General features: G+C 45.7%; 1 protein-coding gene across 4 annotated transcripts in view; it reads left to right on the forward strand.

Moving 5' to 3' along the window:
• Positions 1-6226: 6226 nt before the first annotated feature.
• The window catches only part of LZTS2 (leucine zipper tumor suppressor 2), a 60488-nt gene continuing 43467 nt past the window's right edge, over positions 6227-23247 (forward strand). The window contains exons 1-2 of one of the 4 annotated variants that reach the window (XM_079977438.1): positions 6227-6360; positions 10946-10995. The gene's annotated coding sequence lies outside the window, so the exon portion shown is untranslated. Of the gene's footprint in view, positions 6361-9815; positions 10076-10102; positions 10300-10504; positions 10641-10945; positions 10996-23247 lie in introns of those variants that run through there. The other 3 variants (XM_079977440.1, XM_079977437.1, XM_079977439.1) reach the window with 3 other exon arrangements.

Below are 23247 nucleotides of genomic sequence, written 5' to 3' on the forward strand. Positions count from 1 at the left end.
TTACTTGTTTCAGTAATCTCCTGCAAGTAGCTCAGCATAATGTTGTTTGATGCAACATTGTCCTCATAGCAGCAATATTTTGTTACTGGGGAAAAGCCATTCGTTTGCATTTAGTACATCCGTTTCTCTGTTCTTCTCCCAGTGGCTATAAACAATTAAGAAATGTTGGCTCAGTCTTGCCTGAACTCCCACAACTTTGTGACCAACGTATTTTAAACTTGTATGTGGTGCCAAATCCTAACCTGCTTAATAAATAAAACACTATTTACTTGTACAAATCTCCCATTCTTGGTTCAATTCATCCAGATTTATTTATTTGTACCCTGTGCCTTTGAGTTCCCCAGGCAAAAATTAGATTTTTCTGTGCAAGCTTTTAACCTCAAATAATAGTTTTTCTCACTCTTGCTTTTTTAAAATTCCCATTTCATGTGTATGTTGAATTTTATGCACACAAAGCCCTTTTTGTAACCTGAAATGCTCCCATAATAAAAAACCCTCAAAGAGCAAACTTGCTGACTCATGGGGCTGCTTGTTTTGGTTGCTGCGCTAGCTGACAGGTGTATGCCAGATTTCCAACATAATCAGTTTGGGAGTTGGACCAAATGCTCTCTTGGTGTCTCTTAATTGTTTTTTACTGATTATATCTGACGTCACTTGACCACTGTCTCAAATGTTCATTCTGTCTGGACACCCGGGAGGAGATGATTGTCTTAGCATCAGTTCCTAAGTCTGTGTCTGAATGGTAGCAAATAATGGAAAATGATTGCCTGTGGATCTTTTTGCTCTCGGCAATTCTGTATGCCTGGATTTGATATAATTCAGAGCTGTTTTATTTGCTTGCCTTTATTGTACTCCCTTCTTCTTAAATCACAATAAACTAAAACAGATTGACTATAGCAAAACCCTTTTCTATTTTCTTTCCTGGGGGAACTTCCCTGAACAGCGTAATGTGTATTTTCATTTTGGCAAAGCAAAAACATCCCACCCCCGGCCCAAATTGTGGAGTGAAAAAATGTTCTAATCCTCTGAATAAGTAAAGTATCTCTTTCTTCGTGGTTTTGAGAAGTTTAAAGTCTTCAGAATAATAATAATAAATCCTGATACATTAAGAAGTTAAAAGTTTTGCGGTGACAGGATTGGTCTGAGGAAAAAAATGTAATGAGTATTTTATTTAAAATGTAACTACTTTCTGCATACAGCTTTGCTATAACTTGCTGATGAAATTTTGGAATGTATTTTTTTTTAATCCACATGTTCTTTCAGCAAACAGCATTTGCAGTATGTTCTCCAATTTCAAATCTGTGTGGTTTTCATTATCACACAAAGATCATTATCTCCAGCATGAAAATTGTACTTTTCATTGGCAGCTCTCCATGGGCCTGTATATACAGCCAAATAACACGGGTGTAATGGAATACACTGATGTTACTTGGTCATGCCTGATTGTCGCTGTTATTAGTGGCATACCATGCTTTCATCGTACCTCCAGTATTAACTGCGACTGAATAGGAGACATTAATTGCGTTGATGGCAATAGACCCTTGGTGGGCTGAGCTCTACTTTGATCATGGCCACCAGGGCCTGTTCAATACATTTTGCTGCTTGAGGTGAAGGTCAAGATGCACAGAAGCCAACTGGACTGGTAGTTGAATGTTTCTTCAATATTGGTGAAAGGACAGGGTCTCGCTTCACAAACCCCGATATGGGTTACACACCTAGAGTTGTAGCCAGTGTTGGTTTATGGGTAATTTCAGTTGGTCCATTAATTTCAATGGGTATCCTTTGACTAGGACTAAGTTAGATACCATTCATTAGATTCTAGGATGAGGAAGCTTTTAATCCATATTTGTTAAGTTGTGGGCGAACATATCAGACGACACAGCGATTCTTCCAAAGCAGCTCTTTATTTGTAAGCTGGAACAGAACTGAACTGAGGAGCTCGGTCAGCCTGCTTATATAGAGCTCCAGAACAATGTAACTGTTGCCATTTTCTAAAACTATCCAATCACTGAACATCACTTTCTATCCTTCATTTGCATACAAACTATCCAATCACTGAACGTCACTTTCGATCCTTCATTTGCATAACTATCTACAGTATCCCCCTGCTGGCCCAGGATGAGAACTCAGTACATAACAATATTGGTCCCAAACTTCAAATGAACTTTAAGCCTAATTTTTGTACTTTTTGTGTTTTGTTAACTCCTTGTTCTTCTCGCCTCCTGTTTTGTGTAACATCTTGTCTGATGAAGACTTCTGAAGCACTCAAAAGCTTGCCACCTTTTTGTGACATCTTGTTGAGTCTCAATAAAGAATGTTGGAGTTGAGCCTACAAAATATGCATGCAACCCCCCCCCCTTGCAATTTCAAATTCTTAAAATCAGTTATCTGGAAGAAGAATGGCATTCTCTGCCCACCTGCCTTGTGTGTATATACCAGGCATAGGCAAACTCGACCCTCCAGATGTTTTGGGACTACAACTCCCATCACCCCTAGCTAACAGGACCAGCGGTCAGGGATGATGGGAGTTGTAGTCCCAAAACATCTGGAGGGCCGAGTTTGCCTATGCCTGGTATATACAAACAAACAAATCATTTTGTTTAAAGTATTATCTATCTCTGTATAAGCATTACTACCAGCACACATTTCTGGAGGAGAGGTTGTAGCTTGATGGTAGGCTGCATGCCACCCATACAGAAGATGTCAGTTTCAGTCCCTGGCATCTTCTGGGAAAGGTCTCGGAAAAGCAGTAGGGACACTAACCATGCACAGGGACCAGTGGTCAGAGCAGATGGAGGTGGAGAGGGAAAGTGTGTGTGATCTTCCACCCTGGCTGCATGTGACATAGACATGGTTTCAGCTCCATATGTTTGCTTGTTAATGTGTAGTCTGTGCTTAATGCTCACTGACTTTTCAAAGAAAATCTCCAGCAGTCTCCCTGTAGAGAGAATCGGCAGCAATTGTGTGTATATGTGTGTGTGTTTGCTTACATAACTAAGAGCCTGATCCTAAAACACATTGCTTCAGAAAACAATTGCAAAATGCTGCATCATGCAAGGACACACACACACACACACACACACACACAAAGCCTTGCAACAGCAGGGCTGTTATGCCAGGGGCTCAAGGCAGTTATGGAAATCTTGGAGCATCAGTTAATGGCAAAACCGACTCTTTTTTCTTTAACGTTTCATAAGCTACTAATCAAGGGGTTTTTTTTTATCTTTAATATTTCATGCGCAAAGTGTCTCCCAAATGCTGTGTGATTTATGTAAGGAATGAAATGCAGTGAGAGCAGAGTAAGTCGACGCTTGGTACTGGATTGGCTAATTATCTGAGCTAAAAATGATCTGAGCGAAAAGAAAAAATCGATAACATGGTTATGGAAACTACTATGTGTGTATATTGCACGGAGAGGGGAACTTTTGACGTATTTGGGTGGAGACATTTCTTGGAGTGGGTGGACAGATGCTGCTTGGTGTAAAAAAGAATAATGCTTTTAGTACGTTGCAGCCTGATGCTAAAAAAAGACCACACACATGCACACAAAACAAAACACTCCCAGCTTCGTCAGCAAAACAGGAAGAGGGTTGTCCATGTGCTGTACAAAACATCTCCCCGACTCCATTACTCCAGTGCAGCCTCTGGGATCCTCTGTTTAGGTGCTTGTTGCATGAATACGAAGGTACATCAGGGTTCTCACCCCCTCTGCCAGTGTATTCTGGCCCTAGGAACTCAGGAGGAGGTCCCACCTTGATGCAGAAATTGCTCTGAACCTTGTATCCCTCCCATCCTATTATTCTGTGCTTCTATAGTTTGGTAATAGGGGTCTGTGCTCTACTCCCTGCTTTTTGGGGGTTGGGGGGAGGGGCTCCAGGCATCTTCTGCAAAAGGTGAACAAATGCATTATTCACTGGAGATACATGGTGGTTAAAAGGAATGTAATGGAGTGGAAAAACAGGCTTCTTCTGCTCCCTGCCCTCAAAAGCACAGGAAGTTAACTCCTGTCTCGCAGGCAACATGGGAAAAGTCACTTGCCTTGAGATGCCTGCATAGCTAATGTCAAATAATGCATGCTCTGTGACAACCCTACGTGTTAATTCCATTGGAAATTATGGTTAATGAATTACACACAGTCTTTTTATGCCAGCATTTATTTTTCAAGGAACTTAATCTAGTTTGATCACTCATGTGTCTCCTGCTTTGCAGAGGTTTGTTTACCTGCTTGTTCCAACATGCATTTTGCCAGATGTCCCTTCTTTTTCTAAGATGTTACAGTGTGATAGTCGCCTTTTTCAAGTTGTTGTAGTTTGGCAGAACTCTAAAGAACATCATCAACAACTCTAGAGTTTCTCTTGTGCCATTCCCCACTCCCTTCAAGCGCTTGCTCTACTTATATCTTTTTTATATTGCTTTACTTGTTGCTTTTCTGCACTGTCCAACAGCAGAAGTTCTCTGGGCAGTATGCAATGCAAATGATTAAAGCCATAAAATTACACACACACACACACACACACACACACACACACACAGTAACCAGCAAGTGATAAAACCTGTTCCCATAATGCTATCAAAGGAAGCACAATCTTCCTACCACAAAAGCAAAGTGGCAAACAGAAATATTAGCGGTGGCATTTTATGCTATGACTCTATTGAAACGCCTCCGTCCCTTGGCCTTTTTTTAGTACATAACGCCCACTTTAGAACTATTTTGCTCCTGTAATCTTTACCAGAATACACAGTTCACTTTGGTCCAGGGTGGCACTCAAGTCACATGCACACCATACATGTTCCCCCTCCAAAGAATCCTATGAGCTGCGGTTTGTTAAGAGTGCTGGGAATTGTAGCTCTGTGAGTGGAAAACTACAGTTCCCGTGGTTCTTTGGGTGAAAGCTATGTGCTTTGAATGTATGGCTTGCACTGTGAGAACAGAGGAGAAGAAAACAGAGCATATGCAATGTTTCCATAAACGTGATCTTCCTCATAATGAAAAATATTGAATGAGCTCCCGTGTATAAAATGTGTGAAGTGCACAGGAGTAAAAATAAAAATGTAGGTAACTAACTCTCTTGACCCACTTGAAGAAAACAACCCCAAAAGTTACCATATGGTAATACCCTTATGAGGAGGAGTAACTAGAGCAGAGCAAAGTAGTGAGCAAGCTTTGAGGTTCTTCATAGCTCTGGATATTGAGGAAAACAAGGGGGAGGGGAGGAAAAGAAGACAAAATGTTGGAGCCTCGAAGTCCACAATTTGGGTCTTAAAATGGAGTGCAGGAGGTGTTGAGAAGATTATACACTCCTCATACAATAGATTTCAGGTTGCACCTTAAAATTTACTGTGACCAAAAAAACCACCCACAATGACAGTCCCTCCCTCAGCAAGTAAGGAAATCAGTTATTATTGCTTCTGTGTCCCAGCAGCCCTTGCTGCAACCTGAAATCTGTTCTGCACCTACAGAGTCTAATCTAATTAAGTCTGCCTAATGCCTCCTGCACTCCAATTTAAGGCTCTTACAAACTACAGACTAGTATTTCTCGCCATCCACCCCCAACCTCCCGCTGCTGCCTTATGTTTTGCTTAACACCCAGACTGAAGAAGAGTCCTGGAGACCTCGAAAGCTGGCTTAATTGTTGCTTTGTAATATTTTAGTTGGTCCAGAAATAAAGATATGTCTCTGACGGCACGTGGTGCAGAAGGAAGGTGGTTGTTTCTGAATAGCCTTTTTAACGAGGAGCGTCTAACCTCGTTTGCTTTTATTGACGTGCGCGCAGCCCGGGAATTACAGTATACAGTATATAGTGAGGTCAGGTGGTCAGCTTTTTGGCTCTTCCCTTGTAATCTCAGAAGTTAAAAGGGCACAACAGACTCAGAGGAGCATGGTATGGGAAACAACGACACAACACCCATCCCGGAAACAAGACCAGAAAAAGTGCTCCAGACATCATCATAACTTTAAAAAGTTGAAGGGAGGGCAAGAGGCATAGCTTTGGCCAAGCCAAGCCGGCATTGCCCGCTGTCTCTCTTAAAAACCCCACAGTTTTAGGACTGGGACGTTGCCCTCGACCCTAAAGGCGCCCTTCCTTACCCCTCCCCCGATTGATCGTCTGGGACCAGACACTGTCCGCCCGTCGGGACTCTCCCGAGCGCGGCCCCTTCCCACTGCCCGTTAGCTCGGCCGTCCGGCCATCTAGGGGGGGCTTTAGGGGGGTGGCGGCCGGGCGGAGCCTGGCGTTGGGGCCGGGCATGGACTGGCCGGGGGGCGAGGGGAGCTGGAGGCTGCGGCGGGCTGTCCTAGCGCTCCTCTGGGCGAGGGGGAGAGAGCTGGCTGGCTGTGTGGACCCGAGATGCTGTGTGGCGGTCAGTGGAGGAAAACGCTTTAAAACTGAGGCAGCGATGAATTAAAACGCGGGGGGCGGGGGGGGGCGTTGTAGGGCAAATGTGGGGATACAGGGGAGAGATCCTCCAGGCGCTTAAGGCAAGCCTCTGCGGAGGGCTAAATGTCCTCGACATGTTTTTAAACTAAGCTTAAAATAAATACGCTGCTGTGTTGATGGTTTGTATGTGTGGGGCAGAAGAGTTGGAGTGTGATATTTTTAGGGGGCTGAGAACCTGTGTAAGGAGCGTGGGGGTATCATGCACGGGGAAAATGTGCTACGAGGCTGGTGGTTCTGTGGGCTATGTAACCACTGTCCAGAAGTGGAATATGGGCAATGGGTTGTTGGAGGGTCTTTGGGGAGACAGATCTTGGGTGGAGTGGAGCAAGGGACTGGGAGATCCGGTGGTACTGAGGTGTTGTGCTGGGTCAAAGTGTGGGGCAGGGGCTGAAAAGGCAAAAGTGACTCTTCCAGGGACGGGGATTTGATTACTGAAGGGGGATTTGTTTGATTGATTGATTTCAAAAGCTTATATCATGCCTTTTCCCAGATAATGGATCAAAGGTTCTGGGGGTTCAAGGGGTTTGGCTGAGATGGGCTCTGGGTCTGAGAGGGTGGCTCTCTGTAGAAGTCTCTGGCATGCTGAGGGAGGGACTGTTTCAACAGTGTACATTCCAGGCTCAGGAGCCGGCAGGGACTGGAGAGGTTTCAGTGGCTTTCGTTCCCTGTCTCACCTCCAGTGCAAACTTTCCCCGAAGCTTCTTTCCGATATATGCAGTGCCCAGCTTGCCTGGCAGCCTTCCTTTTCCCTTTCGGAATATAGAGTTTCCATTTCACAGCCACATGGGGAAAGCTGGCTCCATTGCAATCAGATATATTGAAAACTGTGACTAGAAGTATTCGCACGCCTTCCCTCCCTCCTCACATCCCTGGCCACATCTACCCTTGGACGTTCTAGCTTATTTGGACAGGAGCAGAGACTTTGGTATCTGGAGTGGCAACTGCCTGTTATCCCCTCCCTCCCTGGGCAAACTCTTCTCTCCTGTTTGGTATTAGCTTTCAGCCCAGGATGCAGAGCAGATGGTTTAAGCCTAAGTACTCCTGCCTAGCTGGTTTGGATGGTTTTTTCAGGGTTGTGCTGCAGGCTGTGCCTCTTGGGCATTCCCCAGGTTATAGCTAAATTTGCCTGAATTGCTTCACCTTATGTACTCTCTGCACAGTGTGGTTTGTGCCCATTGGAGGTGCTAGGGCAGAAAGCAGTGAGCCCAACAGCTGATGGAGCCAGAGTCAATGAGATTCAGAGCCAACTAATTCAAGTTTTGCCCCCTTCCCCCTTGCCCTCCTTACAAGGCATAGGTGCAAACTCCCTGGGGCCCCAAAATTCCCCATGAAGGGGCCGGGCATCCACAAATTTTGGTGCCAGGGCTGTGCACACTGCATGGCACCCACAACCCTGGGTAACCACGGTCGTGGGGCCAAGTTGGCACTCCTGTTACAAGGGCAACACTGAGACATAAGGTGGAGGAAGCTGACAGGCAACGCCAGCTCATAGCAGTTCTCAACCTGTGGGTCCCCAGATGTTGTTGGACTACAACTCCCATCATCCCTGAGCTCTGGCCTTGCTAGCTAGGGGTGATGGGAGTTGTAGTTCAACAACATCTGGGGACCGACAGGTTGAGAAAGGCTGGAAGGCAAGGCTGGGTGGGCTGCCTGGCTGATGTCAGTTTCATAGCTGTCAACTTTCAGATTTGAAAATAAGGGATCAGCAGCCTCACCTGTCCCGGGGACAGTCTACGGGATATCTAACAATCCGGGATAGCAGCGGGAAGCAGCGGGAAACGGCACTGGAATAAGGGAATTCCCCGCAAAAAAAGGGAAGGTTGACAGCTATGGTCAGATTGAGGTTGGTGGGGCAGTGTTCCAGTCACTAAAATGGGCCAGCCATCGCTGCAACTCCATTGAACAACTTGCCGCAGGTAACTAAGAATTACTTGCAGGCAAATGGGTGAGGTGGTGGATGAGGGGTGGATCCTTCGCCTCCCTCCACCACTTGAGTTCTGTGCTAACCACAGAGGAAGGAAAGCCCCTTCCTCCCTGAGAAGCATGCAAACCAAGCAGGCTGGTGGAGAAGAGGCGGATATGGAAAATAATCTGTTCTTCCTTTGCCCGTTCACTCAGTAGCCTACTTAGAGTCTAAGGAACCTGTATCTGCATGCTGGCAGCAGAGGGTGGGGGCTTCCTTTCCTCTACAGCCAGCATGGAAACAGAAGCTGGTAACTTTTGTGGGCTTATTTCCAAGGCTATGCTATATCTTTGACCCCCAGATTCCCCTTCTGTCAAATTGAGCTAGATTTTTTCTCACTAAATTCATTATAATTTCTGCACTCTAACAGAAAGGGTTCCCATGTACCCTTACTCAGCATTAAGTTTCGCTGAGTTTGGTGGGTGTTTACTTATTCCAAGGTCAGTGTGCAAAGGATTGCAACCTTATGGTTGGGGCTGATGAGAGTTGGAGACAACAACATCTGGAGGGCCCAATGTTCCCCACCTCTGTCCTAGCCCATCAGCATTAGCTCAGCCCAATCCCTTAGCTTTGCATGGAACTACTAGCCCCCTAGTGTGACTGTTCCCATATGCATCATATCCTACATCTCCTGTGCAGATTCCGAGACCCCTAAATAGATGGCACTCCTCAGTGCTCCTCAGCTTTCTTGCCCTGCGCATACATCCTGTTAACACAAGCCCCAACATAGGAATGACACTTTACAAATCAAAGGAAGAAACTCTTATGTGAGCTCCTCATGGGTAGAGAACATATTTAGCTTTGCTCTGACTTCCACTTTTGGAAGTGTTTTCTCTTCTAATGTAGAACTGATGGCAAGTTTTTTTAAAAAAAACAAAAAACAAAATTGAAAAGCCACTATGTTTTCTTTGGTGGCATTTCTTTTGCCTGCAATGATCTTTTGAATTGGGGGCAGTAGTGGGATAAATGTGTCCCTCTCCTCTCTTCTGAACATAACACGACCTTATCTGTTTCACAACCTTGGGGGAAAAGAGATTGGTAAAATGGTACTTTTTTTACTGGGTCACATTTGTTAATAAGCATATGCAAGGATTTTGATGGTCACGTGACATTGTTCTTCAGAGCTTGGATTGGACCACGCAGTAGCAGGCTGACAGCAGCTGCTCCATGAGTAGTTAGTTGAGCGCTACATAATGAGCCGGTCTCTGCTTTGTGTTTGGAGCATTAAAGGGTCTGTAACATGATGCTCTGACTTCTAAGGCTGGAGAATGGGGTGGGAAGGAGGGAGGGAGGGAAGAGAGTATTGGGGGCTTGTAAGCTGTGTGTGATTTGCTCATTGTGCCCGCTGGAAAGAGAAAAATCTCATGGGCCTTCCTCTGGCACGAATCCAGGAGTTTTTGCGCTCTCCTGTGCCAGGCGCAGGAAAGAAGAGAGGCTGTACAAATTGCTGCTTTTTAGTCCTGATCCTAAATTTGGTGGCTTCGTGTGCATTTGCCTTAAGTTGTTCTAGGTTATGTCTTGGAGCTGGTAAAGACTACAAGAAATGAACTGCACAGAAACAGAGGAACGTGATATGCACTGCACATGTGGGAACATGCACACACGAACCTAGTTGTTAGCATGAAAGAAATGTGAAGCGACAGGCGTCCCTCCCCTCCTGTTCTCTGATTAGCTGGTAAGACTGTTTGGCTGTGACGCTGGCCAGGATTTTTTTGGGGAGTTGGAATGATAGTGAGAAGGGCAGGCAGCAGGAATCAACTTGAAACTGCTAGTGGTTTTACTCTTGCAGGATGTGTGAGCCAGCCTCATCTGCCATTATCCTACATGGACAAGCTTCTCTGGTGGTTTGTCCTTTGGTTCGGAAGTCTGGCTGTTGTTGACCGGGTTTGCGTTTGTTCGGTATGTCTTTCTGCCTTTCTGCCTGCCAAGGCATATGGTGTGGGATAGAGAGCAGGGGAGGTGGTGCTGTGCAGCTCACTTTTCTCTGGCACAGTTTGAAACATAATGTTGCCTAGAGGGAAGAGTGTCCCTGCCCTGATCTTCGAACGATAAATTTGAGGAGGGAAAAAAAACAAACTCCATTCAGCCGCTGTTAAATTAATTGCTTGCGTTTGTAACTTGGACACCAAAGCTGGCTGTTTGGGTGGAGAACTCCACTGTGGAGCAGATGAATTTATAGCGAAAATCACTGTAATGAGGGAGTCCTCCAGCAATGAATTGCAGAATAGAAAAGTAGAGAAGTACGAACTTTCCCTGTGGCTATTGAGTTGTGCATGTAGAGAGGGTCTCGGCTGATTTTAGCAAGGGGCGATCTGTATTTTCCTCGTACACCATCTACTGTGTATTTATCCTTCAATGTTCCTTAATTTTGCATTTGCACAAGGAATCCAGAGCAATATGGAGAGTGGGGACTGATAACTTCTGAGAACCTACCCTATAGCCTGGTTGGTTGTTGTGACTGAAACTCATCATGTGCTACACATGCCAGAAACTGCACTGATTTTTCACTTAATCTTCTGGCCTCACAATTTTTCTCTTGTTACAGGAGGAAGTTGATGACAGGAGAGCAGAGCTCACTTTCAAGACCTGAGGCAGGTAAGGTACATGAAGGGAGCGTCCCCTCAGATACCACAGCAAAATTTACAGAGTTACTGTCATTTGGCTTCTGTGTTCCTAGGATGTGCTGGAGGTTGAAATGATGTGCTGTTCTTTATATGAATCGCTTAAGGCCGCTCTCCTTCTCCCCATAATGCAAGCTAGTTTAGTTTAATGTGCAGTCTTTTGCTTACTCTGGTACATTTATGACTATATCAAAGTGCAGCAGATTTGGTTGGCAAGGAATGGCCAAGGAATCACATTCTGAACAGCCTCCTTTTTTGTCTTTCTCATTTATCTTCCCACCCCCTTCTTTGGACCCCTTGCATTCTTTGAGGGACTGACACTTTGAAAGGGGATGGTTTGTGCTTATGATAGCTTTTGGAGAATTTGCAACTCCCCACCCCAAATCCCCCACATCAAATGACTTAGATATTTAAAACAACCATCTCTCAGGATATTGCTCACCAATACCCTCTTTAGAAAACTGACCCTGTGTGTATTTGGAAACTTGGACCTTACTTTGGCTCAGTCTTGCATATAGAATGAAAAGATTTACCAGCTTACTAAATAAAACTGGGTAGTACATGGGACGCAGGTGGCGCTGTGGGTTAAAGCCTCAGCGCCTAGGGCTTGTCGATCGAAAGGTCAGCGGTTCGAATCCCTGCGGCGGGGTGCGCTCCCGCTGCTCGGTCCCAGCGCCTGCCAACCTAGCAGTTCGAAAGCACCTCCGGGTGCAAGTAGATAAATAGGGACCGCTTACCAGCGGGAAGGTAAACGGCGTTTCCGTGTGCGGCTCTGGCTCGCCAGATGCAGCTTTGTCACGCTGGCCATGTGACCCGGAAGTGTCTCCGGACAGCGCTGGCCCCTGGCCTCTTAAGTGAGATGGGCGCACAACCCCAGAGTCTGTCAAGACTGGCCCGTACGGGCAGGGGTACCTTTACCTTTACCTTTAGTACATGTTTTCATTGTGCATTCACACGGCACTCAGTGTTCCCCATTCTTGTCACTGCACCTGGTTGCTACCCTACTGCAATCCTAAGGCCTTTCCCTTTAATTTCTGTCCTCCTCTGGTGCCAACAGAGCATAGCTTAGCCTGCCCACTTAACTTGGCAAAACTTTTCTGACACTGGTTGTCTTTGTGGCAAGAGAGAGAAAAGAACTGGGATGCCTGCTTTGACTTCCAGAGGGGGAGTTAATTATGTAGCAAGTTACAAAAGGGCCCTCCCCACCCTTTCCCCTTTTTGTGAAGGCCACTAAGAGACTGACACAAAAGCACTCATTAAACCAGATGACCTTCCAATCTTGGGCTTGCAGTTCCTGCTCAAGGCAGCTCGGAGCAGTGATGATAAATGCAGTGAAATTGACATTAATATGTATTCAGAGCATTTGCAGATACGGACAGCCTTGGGGCTGTCTTTGCCATGTGTTATTGCCCTGTGTAGTAATAGTTTTATAATTTAACTGTGCATGAAAGGCTTGTCACATGTCTTGAGCTCAACAAGGGCAGGTCTAATGCCTCCTCAGATGGGAGGTGGACAGAAAGAGGCACCAGGGTCTTAGGAAATGGCCATGTTTATAGTAGATTTTTTTTTTTGTTCTTTAGATCTTTCACATGACAGTCAGACCCAGGCCGCTTGGCCTCATGGAAACTCATTCTCTGTTGTGTCGTCCCACAAAACTGTGGTGCATGCATGGACTGATGGACATCCTCCCTCATCATATAGCTGAGAAATTTGCTATTAGTCACTTTTGTGCTTTTCATCACTTAAGTGCTTAATTTCCAAAACTGGAGATGCTAGAACTCATACATCCTTGAAACACAACAGTCTTTGCTCTGGAAACTCTTTACATGGGTCCATAGCTGGTTGCAGTTTCTCCATCAGAAGGGAAAGGAGCTTGGAAGCTGCAGAAAGGCACTCCCTTTATTGTTACTACTTCACACATTTGAAAATTGAGCTCTGATTTTGAAACAAGTTCTGGGGCTTTCCTTTTGCATCCCTTTGGGTGTGATTACTGAAAGTACTTATAAAGTTCTTTGCTTGCTTTGTTTAATCTCTATATTCTGAAATGCAAAATTAACACCTGCAGCTTGGTGAGACCTCGCCTCTCTTCACAAGACTGCAGCTGCCCTCTGATTTCGAATGAAGTCTGCAAGCATTTCTCTGATAAAAACAGGGACATCCTATTCAATAATAATAATAATAATAATAATAATAATAATAATAATTTAAACCCCACACATCTGACTGGGTTGCCCAAGCCACTCTGGGTGGCTTCCAACATATACTGTATATACTCAAGTAAAAGCCGACTTTTTCAGCACATTTTTTATACTGAAAAAGCCCTCCTCGGCTTATACTCGAGTGAGGGTCCTTTCAGGCTGCTCCTTCCTCCTCCACCACCTTTGCTGCTGTTGGCAGCGGCGGAAGAGGGAACGAGCAGCCCAAAAGCAGCCCTTTTGGGCTGCTTGTTCTTCCTCCGCTGCTGCCGCCACCAGCCTCTGCCTCTTGGGAGCACCCTAGGTAGACAGGGGGGCAGGAGGGGCTGGGGGGGAGAGAAGCCCCCTCTGCGCACACGCACACACACTTCAGCCCACCAGGAGGTTTGTGGTGTGGTGAACCAGTTTATACTCGAGTCAATAAGTTTTCCCAGTTTTTTTGTGGTAAAATTAGGTGCCTCGGCTTATATTCAGGTCGGCTTATACTCGAGTATATACAGGTATAAAAACAAAATAAAATATTAGACATTTAAAAACTTCCCCATGCAGGGCTGCCTTCAGATGTCTTCCAAAGGTTGTATCTTATCTCTTTGGCACGTGGGTTGCATAACTCTATACCCTCCAACATTTCACCGATGAAAATAGGGACATCCTAAGGAAAAGTGGAGCATTCTGGGATCAAATCAGAAAGTGGAACGGCTTCTGTAAATCCAGGACTATCTCTGGAAAATAGGGACACTTGGAGGGTCTGGGAAACCTATGGCCCTCCATTTGTTGTTATACTACAGTTTCCATCATCCCTACCCATTGGCCGTATTGGGTGGGGCTAATGGGAATTGGAGTCCAGCAGCAGCTGAAGGGCCACATGCTCTCCACACTAATGTAAAGCTTCTGGGTTCCATCTGGCAATCATATTATTCAGGACTGTGAAATGACTGAACAGAATATGCAGGATATAATGTGCATGGAAGCAAGCCTCATATTTACATGGAAGTAAGTCTGATTTCAGGAGGGTTCACTTGTGAGTAGGTGTGCAAGAGGTTACAGCCCCATTAAATACAGCAGGATTTACCTTTGAATAAACATGCATAACAAGAACATCAACAACATCTTATTTATATGTTGTGCACCTGACCGGGTTGCCCCAGCCACTCTGGGCAGCTTCCAACAACTTAAAGCATCAGCAAATTAAAACATCAACGGCATGAATTTGGATGCGCCCAGGAAAGTGCTGTATGGCATTTCATTTACAAGTATGGATCTTTGTACTAGGAAGAAAGTCTCAAATGAGTTCATTGAGTCTCACTCCAAACTAGTAAGATTGTCTAGTACTGCTGTCCAGTGATGGAGGAACCCTCTCCGACACCCGGGGCGGGGCATCCCGTATGGAGTGCACATGCGCGGCATCCCATATCGAGTGTGCATGCGCAATGACCGTACGGGCTGCCACACATGCGCATGGGCTGCCGCTTGCGCATGTGGCCATATGGGCAGCTGATCATGCGCGGAGGCCATACAGGCTACCGTGCGAGCGGCATCCCCTACGGACTGCGCATGTATGGCATCCTGTAAGGACTGCACATGCGTAGCAGCCCTTACGGACTGTGTGCGCCCTTGGTAGCTCCACAGCTGGTGGGAGGCAGGGGCCACCCCCTCCACCCCCCACTTCTTACGGTCCTCCTTTCGTCTTCATTTCCGTTTTGCCATTTCACCTTATTTGTACCAATCTCAGGGTTTCACATATGCTTCCTCGTCCTGGAACTGCAAGCTTGGGTTGCAGATTTCGTTTTGTTAATGAATGCTGAATTTGTACAGTTTCACCTATTTATGAATTTATGAATTATGAAGTAGCCAGGTTTGTTGTTGTTGCTGTTTAGTTGTTTAGTCGTTTCCAACTCTTTGTGACCCCCATGGACCAGAGCATGCCAGGCACTCCTGTCTTCCACTGCCTCCCGCAGTTTGGTCAAACTCATGTTCGTAGCTTCAAGAACACTGTCCAACCATCTCATCCTCTGTCGTCCCCTTCTCCTTGTGTCCTCAATCTTTCCTAACATCAGGGTCTTTTGGCTTCAGCTAAAAGACACTCCCAGAAGAATTGTGTTTGATATCTAGATAAATGGGTGTACAACTGAAATGGCAATAGGGAGAAAGTTTGTACCTTGTTACTGATAATTTCGCTTATAAAATGACTCTAAACTTGAGTACTAAGACCTCCCAATCATAAAATTTGATGTGGAATAAAAGAGCTTCTTGCACAATTTTCAGTAGTGGATCATGCAAATTTTTTTAGTCACAATGCACTTTTATAGAGGGGGTGAATGAAGGTCATAGGTCGGTGGTAGCAAGCATGTACTTTTCATGCAAAAGGTTCCAGGGTTCAGTCCCTGACGTCAGTGTAGACAATGCTGAACCAGATGAACTAATGGTCTGACTCAGTGTAAAGCAGCTCTCTGTGTTCCTTTGTTTCATGCAAGGCAGGAATAGCCATAATTTCTTTTGATAGTTGTTCTAAATGGCTAAGATTCCAAGCTGCGAGGAGGAATTTTTGGTAGAAATGAAAGGTGATGTGAAATGGGATTTTCCCTTTCCTTTGAGTGCTGCGTTCCCGTTTACATGGCAGCTCAAGGGCTCACCAATACTGCATCCGAAAATGGTGCAAATTAGGGGTAGGGAACTTTTTCCAGCCCAAAAGCCACTTTCTTTTCTGGGCAGCCTCCTGGTGGCCTCGTGTCACTGGTGAGAAGGGCCAGGAGCAAAAATGGGCAGAGCAACAAATGCCAGTTTAACTTTTGTTCAGTAGCCCTGAACACACAGCCACACGTTTTTCCTCTGTTCTGCATCCAGGCAAGAAAGTGATGCATTCTGGCCAGGCAAAAAACCCTAGCCTGGGGTTTGCTACCCCTGGTGTAAATAAATGAGAATGAGAATCATTTCAGTTTTCTTCACTTTCTGATTGATTCCTCCTGCCTTCCTTGGACCAAGAGGCCTAAAATAAAGGCAGACTTGATTATGGTAGCAATATGTACTTACAGGAGCCCACAAACACAGCACGATCGGGCTGTTTGACTCAAAGGGCGTGCTCACTAATGTTTGTGTGATTGTGTTACAAATTTATAATCTATAGTAAAAACACAGCAAGGCAGAATACAATACTGTATATAATAATGAAATCAACAAAAATATCCATAATTAAAACACCCATAAAACATCAATAAATACTGGTTGGTTAAAAGGAGAGGGGAGGGGGATTCATGTTGTTAGAAGCTTGCCTAAACAAAAAAGTTTTCTAAAAGTGTCTGAAGAGAGGGATGGTTCCTGCCCAACTTCTTTTGCCAGGGAGTTCCACAGGGCAGTGCATGCCACACTAGCATTCAAGTAAAAGGCTCGAATCCTAGTGAAGGCCAACTGAACCTCAAGGATATGGGGAACCACCAGAAGTGCCCCGTTAGATGATCTGTGATCACGGTGGAGCAAAAGGAATCTGATGGTTCTTAAGGTGCTTTGGTGACCTGGAAGAGTTACCGTTTGGTATAAGCCATTTAGGATACCAATTTGTCACCCTATTTTGAATGGAGATCTAACACTACTATAGTTTTATGGATTTGCTGGAGGTGCCTTGCAAGCTGCTCTCCTGGTGCCAGAGGCCTCTTTGTGTGGGTGGGCCCTGCATGTCAATAGAGTTTCTGCAAACAGAATAACTCGTGGATCAGGTTAATTGTGGTTTCCTCCCCAATTTGAATAGATTGCAACCCGGAGGTGGCCACACCCCTTGGTGGGACGTAGGCTGCACAGATGGCTCCGTAGAAAGATAACTGACCAAACAAACAGGAGAGCTTGATTTCAAGGGAGGAATTAACAGGAGCTGTTCTGTGGAATGGCACAGCAGAGAAAGGTTGCTCCCTTGTTCCAGGATGCATCCTGCTTGGGGTGGGGCCCATGTACCTGGTGTGAGTGGCCATGTGCCTGATCTACATGCAAAAGAACATCCACAAGGCGCAACTCATTCCCACCCCCCGGCCTTGGGGACTGCCCCCACTGCGCTTCCTGTTAAATCGGTTTCTGTTGCTTCCTATGGAATGCCTTTGCATTAGGCGGTTTGATGGTTAGTCACCGTGTTCTGTCACACTCGGCAACATATCAGCTGTGTCACTGGAGCCTACCTCTTAGGTTACTGTGTCTGGGGAAAGTAGTCTGCTGGAACTAATTATTCCCTGATGTGTGGGAAGGGGATGGGGGGCCCAGTGGGTGAGGGCCTCTTCCCTTTGAATTCTAAATCTTGCTCAACATGTGCCACGAGCAACATAGATTAGCAAGCTCTCGTTTATGGTGCAACGGGACATTTCATGTGTTCTTGTTGCTGTTACTCTGCCCCAGGGAATTCTGGGAGTGGTGGGCGACTGTGCTCATGAGAAGTCCCATTCTCTCCCACCCTCCACCCGCCCGGGCTAGTAGCATGCTTGGCAACGCTCCTTACTCGAGCCCTTGTTGTTGTTTTTTGTCTCTGCTAGGAAGGGAAGAATTTTGAGCTGGCGCCTTATCTTTGCAGCTTGGTCAGTTCCCCATGACCCTGGAGCAAAGGACAGCCTCCCACACGAGGTTAGCAATTTTCTCTGCTACACTTGAAAATTGCAAGGGTTGGAAGCCGCAACCAGACTCCCCTCTGCCTCACCCTAAATGGCACTGATGCTGTGCAGTTCTCAATGGTTGAGTTTGGCCGCCCCCCCCCCCCACGGCAGAGAGGATCTCATTCTGACTTGCTAGGTTGGGAGGCCTGCCTGGGTGTAGAGCAGCATTCAGTCTCTTGTGTCTGCAACAAGGACATCCATCAACACAGGCAGTGACCACAGGGGGCAGACTGGAGCTGGGGCACAGAGTTCAAGCATGCAATCTGTCTCAGATGGATGACAGAGATAAGCAGCACAAGAATCAGGGGGCAGTAGGGACAGGTGCGGCAGCAAGCAAAAGCTTGGTTTCTGCAAAGGCAAAATTGTAAAGAGACCATTTGCCCAAATGAGCAGACTGGGCAGTGAAAGAACAAGGGCTGCAATCCAGAGAAAGCTTGATGAGCCTGCTGAAAGTAATGGGGCTTTGATGGGCATCCGTAAGCGCTGGGTCTGCAGGAACTGGCCTATCCTGTTGCCCCAGAAGTGAAAACTGTGGAGTGCTTTGCTGACCAGTAAAAGGATATTTTGAAATCCACAGATCAGCTACTTGTCCTCCCCTGAAATATCATGACAATCTTTCAGAATGGTTCCCTGACAGCTGAGCTCCTGTGCAGTCTGTTTCTAGATGGCGCCAGCCTTGCCCTGCCCACTCAGAATGCTTTGTAGCACAGGCTGGGTACACATTGCTTATTCCAACCCAACCCAGGGAGTCCTGGGAATAGTAGTTTGTTAAGGGTGCTGGGAATTGTAGTTCTGTAGGGGGGCAAAGTACAGTTTCCAGGATTCTTTTGTTTTTGAGTGGGTGGAGAATGTTCTTTCAATATATGGTGTGTACGCAGCCACAGTATCATCGAGGAGTCCCACCTGACATCTTGGCCCTTGTGCGATCATGCTATGCAAATCTATGCATCTACACATGCAGATGCATTGAAGAATTGTCTAGTGGAAATTCTGTAATATGTTTCAGCTGATGGATGTCTGTTTTCTGCCCACAAATTCTGAGGTTTCCCACTGAGGAATTTTAAACACTCAAACAAGCCCCTGGCCTTGGGAGGCACTTCTCTGTTCTGACAGATGTTTGGGTGATAACCAGTAAGTTAGTTTGTTTCTCAGGATGTTGACCTTCATCCGTGGAGGGAGGATGGTGACGTCTCCCTTCCTCCCAATGGAGAATACAAAGAAATAGTACAGCAACGGGGGAGGGATAGGACTTCACATTAGGAGATTAACAGGAACAAAACGCAGAACTTTTGGGTTTCCATAACAAACACCATTAGCATCTGACTGCACTGGGTGGTAGTGTTAGTCCTATTCAAGGAATACCCACTGAAGTTAATAGACAGGACCAATACAGGTTTATTAATTTCAGTGGGTCTACTCTGAGTAAGAGTTAACAGGCTACAATCTTCTATACTTGCATAGTTCTTTGTTGTTTAGACAAACCTATCCAGACATGTAGAAGTTATATACGTTTTATTTCTTTTTAGCTACTGTTGCTTTTTAACAATTTCTTGAATGTTTTGGATTATTTGTTTCTAGCTGTATTTATTGACGGTTTTCATATTTCTTGCAAACTGTTTTTAGAGTTTTTATTACAAGCAAGTGCTACATAAATTTGGTGAAATCAAAATAAATGTGGAGGGCTGAGATTTGGGTACCTGGGAGAGAGTGTCTTCTGAGATAAACAGGTCAGCTGTGAAAGGAAACAATAGCATTTAAGAAAGATGCAAGATGTTGCTGTTGGCACTGTGCTCGCTTTGTGAAGGGAGGGCTCATTATCTCCTCCCTCCTTCCTCAGCGGTGAACAGTGTTTTTTATTGCCTTACATCCATCCAGAAATAGAATGTCTCCCCCCACCCCCACCCCCACCCACCCCCACCCCCATCCACCGGTTATCTGCTTGGTGTCCTTTGGGGTCTGTTAACCAAAAGAATCTCTGTGATGTGCATCTTACACCCTTCGTTTGTTTGTGGAAAATGCTGCCACTTTCCCCTTTAAGTGAAGTTTGTTTTCCTCCAAGTCTGGCAGCTATTTTAGTGCAAGCTGAAACATGCACGTGGTCTGCGCAAAACTCCAGATGGAGCCAGACATGGCTCCGCTCTCTCATCTCCTGGGCAGGAACAGGCTTAACTGCTTTCCTGCTCTCTCATCAGCTAAGGGTTCATTGATGAGGCAGTTTTGCTTAGTCTGTGGCCTGCACCTGTGGTCTTCCTTTAAGCCTCCTTTTTGCACGTGGGGGGTGGGGAGCAGATAAGGAACTGAAAGGCTCTCCCTGAGCACAGATAACTGGATCTTTAAAAAGCTGAGAAGCTCCTTTGCCTAAACACATTTGGCAGGATGTGCTTCCCTAGTGCCAGGGGAATCCAGTGCTGGGCACCACAGCTCCTGGTTGGCACTGGCAAGAGCACAACTTTCTTTTTGCTCCTCCTTCTCCTTCTGTGAGTAATCAATGATCAGCCTGCTGTGGATGGATGGATGGATGGATGGATGGATGGATGGATGGTTGCATAAGAGCTTGGATAGGAACAAAGTTTAGCACTGTGCCAGTTTTAGCTGGTGCTGATGAGAATTTACTTTGCATTTTGAGCATGGATGGCATGCTAGCCTCATGAGCACCCCAGTCGAAGCCACTGTTGCTTCCCATTGTGACTCTAGTGGGCAAATCCCACTGAGCCAGCTATTGTTCCTCCATTACCAGGTCAGGCAGGACATGTCCTGATCCTCTGGAGGAAGTCTTTGTTAATGCAAGGGCAACAAACCCAGGCAGCCCCCCCCTTCATTTTAGTTTCCTAGTTATAGGCGCTGCTGCAAAATGAAAGCACTTGCCATTGAAGTTCCCTACCCTTTTGTTTCAAGTAGTTTGTTCTGCAGCAAAGTGTGCTATTTTTAAAGGCTGCAGGTTTGATAGGAACATGGTCCGGTCCGTTGCTCAAATGTAAAAGAGTTACGCATTTCAATGCAAGAAGGGAAGTGTTCTCGTAACTCCCTCCCTCCCCACATTATAACTGCAGTAGGGCTGGTGCCAAGCATTGTCTACCCCAGGTGAGAACTCTATTTGAGCCCTTCCAGCTCTATGTTACCCAACTAGTGGGATGGTAAATGTAGGGAAGAGAAAAGGCTGCATATGGAACCTTTCTAACAAAAGAACAGCCAGACCCAAATCTGAGGTGCACATCTGTCAAAGGTTCCCAAAAGCTCACAGCGTTTGCAATCAGGTGAGATGTATGTGCTATACTTTATGCTGTGTCTGTGCAAAGTGTGGCTGGTTTTGAATCCAGAGGCAACTTGCATGCATTTGAATGAGAAACAGAATTTGCCTCTGGGCTGAAAACCAGCCACACTTTACACCGACATGGCTTATTATTATTATTTTTTTAAAAAACATTCTATTCATTAAAAACCCAAGTGGTTTACAACAGTCAAACATAAAACCATGCAGTAAAAACCATATATGTATATATTAAAAACCCCAGAGATCAACTGTTACAGAAGGATATTTTCTCACTAAGAATATTATCTTAGAATAGAGAATAAGCATGGAGGCATAGAAAGGTTTTCAACAGGCATTTGAAGGTTGGAACATAAGGCGCCTCCTTGGACCTCTGTTCTACAGGACTGAACCGATGAAACTAAAGGCTGTTTCTTGTTGCTGAGAAATGGGCTTTCCAGCTTGGGGGATGACCAATGACATTCCTGTATAGATGATCTCATTGATCAAGCTGGAATATAAGGGTTCAGGTGGTTCCCTAAGGCACCCTGGACCTAAGACTTTCTGGGCGTTATAAATTAAATTTATAAATTAGCTTGGTAGTGGATGAGCAGCCAGTACAGTTGTTCTATAAATGATGTCACATGTCAGGTGTCCCCATAGGAGTCTGGCCACTACATTCTGCATTCTGCACCAGCTGGAGCTTCCGAACCAGCCAAAGGGCAGCCCCACACTGAGCACATTTCAGTAATGCAGCCTTGAGGTGACCAATGCCTGGGCTACAGTGGTTAGGTATGGTGGACATTCCCCAAGGAGCAGGATCCGCTCCTGATAGTTGAATGCTTTCTCCATAGAGGTTTGTCAAGCCCCCTACACTGCATTCATTTTGGCATCTCCCAAGATCTGGCTTGCTTTTCCAGAAGGCTTTTGTCTGTTTTGTGTACTCTTATTGTTTTTACCCTGTTGCTGTGGGAAACTGATTAGGTGGCATTGTTATTTTTCACTACTTCTGAGTACAGTGGTACCTCTGGATGCGAACGGGATCCGTTCCAGAGCCCCGTTCGCATCCTGAAGCGAATGCAACCCGCACCTGCGGGTTGTGATTCACCACTTCTGCGCATGTGCGTGATGTCATTTTGAGCGTCTGTGCATGCGCAAGCGGCGAAACCCGGAAGTAACACACTCCGTTACTTCTGAGTCACCGCAGAGTGCAACCCAAAAATTCTCAACCCGAAGCTACTTCAACCCAAGGTATGACTGTAGTGTACTTTTTTTCTATGTTATCTGAATTTATTACTACAGTGGTACCTTGGTTTGCATATGTCTTGGTTTGCATATGTTTTGAATTACAACATGTCAAACCCAGAAGTGCATGTCCTGGTTTGCAACTTTTTTTTGGATTACAACCCATTTTTTTGGGATTACAGTGGTACCTCGGGTTATGAACTTAATTCGTTCCGGAGGTCTGTTCTCAACCCGAAACCATTCTTGACCTGAGGCATGCTTTCGCCAATGGGGCCTCTCACTGCTGCCGCACCGCCAGCACTTGATTTCCATTCTCATCCTGGGGCAAAGTTCTCAACCTGAGGTACTACTTCTGGGTTAGCGGAGTTTGTAACCCGAAGTGTTTGTAACCCTAGGTACCACTATACAAACATATTTTTTTTGGAAGCCCCATTGGCGAAAGCACGCCTTGGGTTACAACCTGTTTTGGTTTACAAACGGACCTCCGGAACGGATTATGGTTGTAAACCAAGGTACCACTGTATGGTCTGTGTAAGACCTTCTAGTGAATGGAATGGAAAAGGATTTGGATGAAATGACCTTTAAGTCCCTTTCCTCCAGCATTTTGATTCTTTAAGATCAGCAAGGTGACTGTAGGCGTGTGTCACAGTGAGGGGCAGTGATCTTTGGAATTGTCATTTGGAGGAGATGGTGTACTTCAGGGAAGTTTAGTGGAGAACAAATAGATCTGTTTCTAAGCATGAACAGGGCCCACGTGCTGCAAGAACAGACATGGTTTTCATGTCTCTTAACTTTTTAAATCCCCAAACAGAAGTAGAAACTTTATGCAGAGAATTACCGTATTTTTTGCACCATAACACTCACTTTTTTCCTCCTAAAAAGTAAGGGGAAATGTCTGTGCGTGTTATGGAGGG

This window comes from Podarcis cretensis (assembly GCF_951804945.1).
Source record: "Podarcis cretensis genome assembly, chromosome: 5".
Lineage (NCBI taxonomy): Eukaryota > Metazoa > Chordata > Lepidosauria > Squamata > Lacertidae > Podarcis > Podarcis cretensis.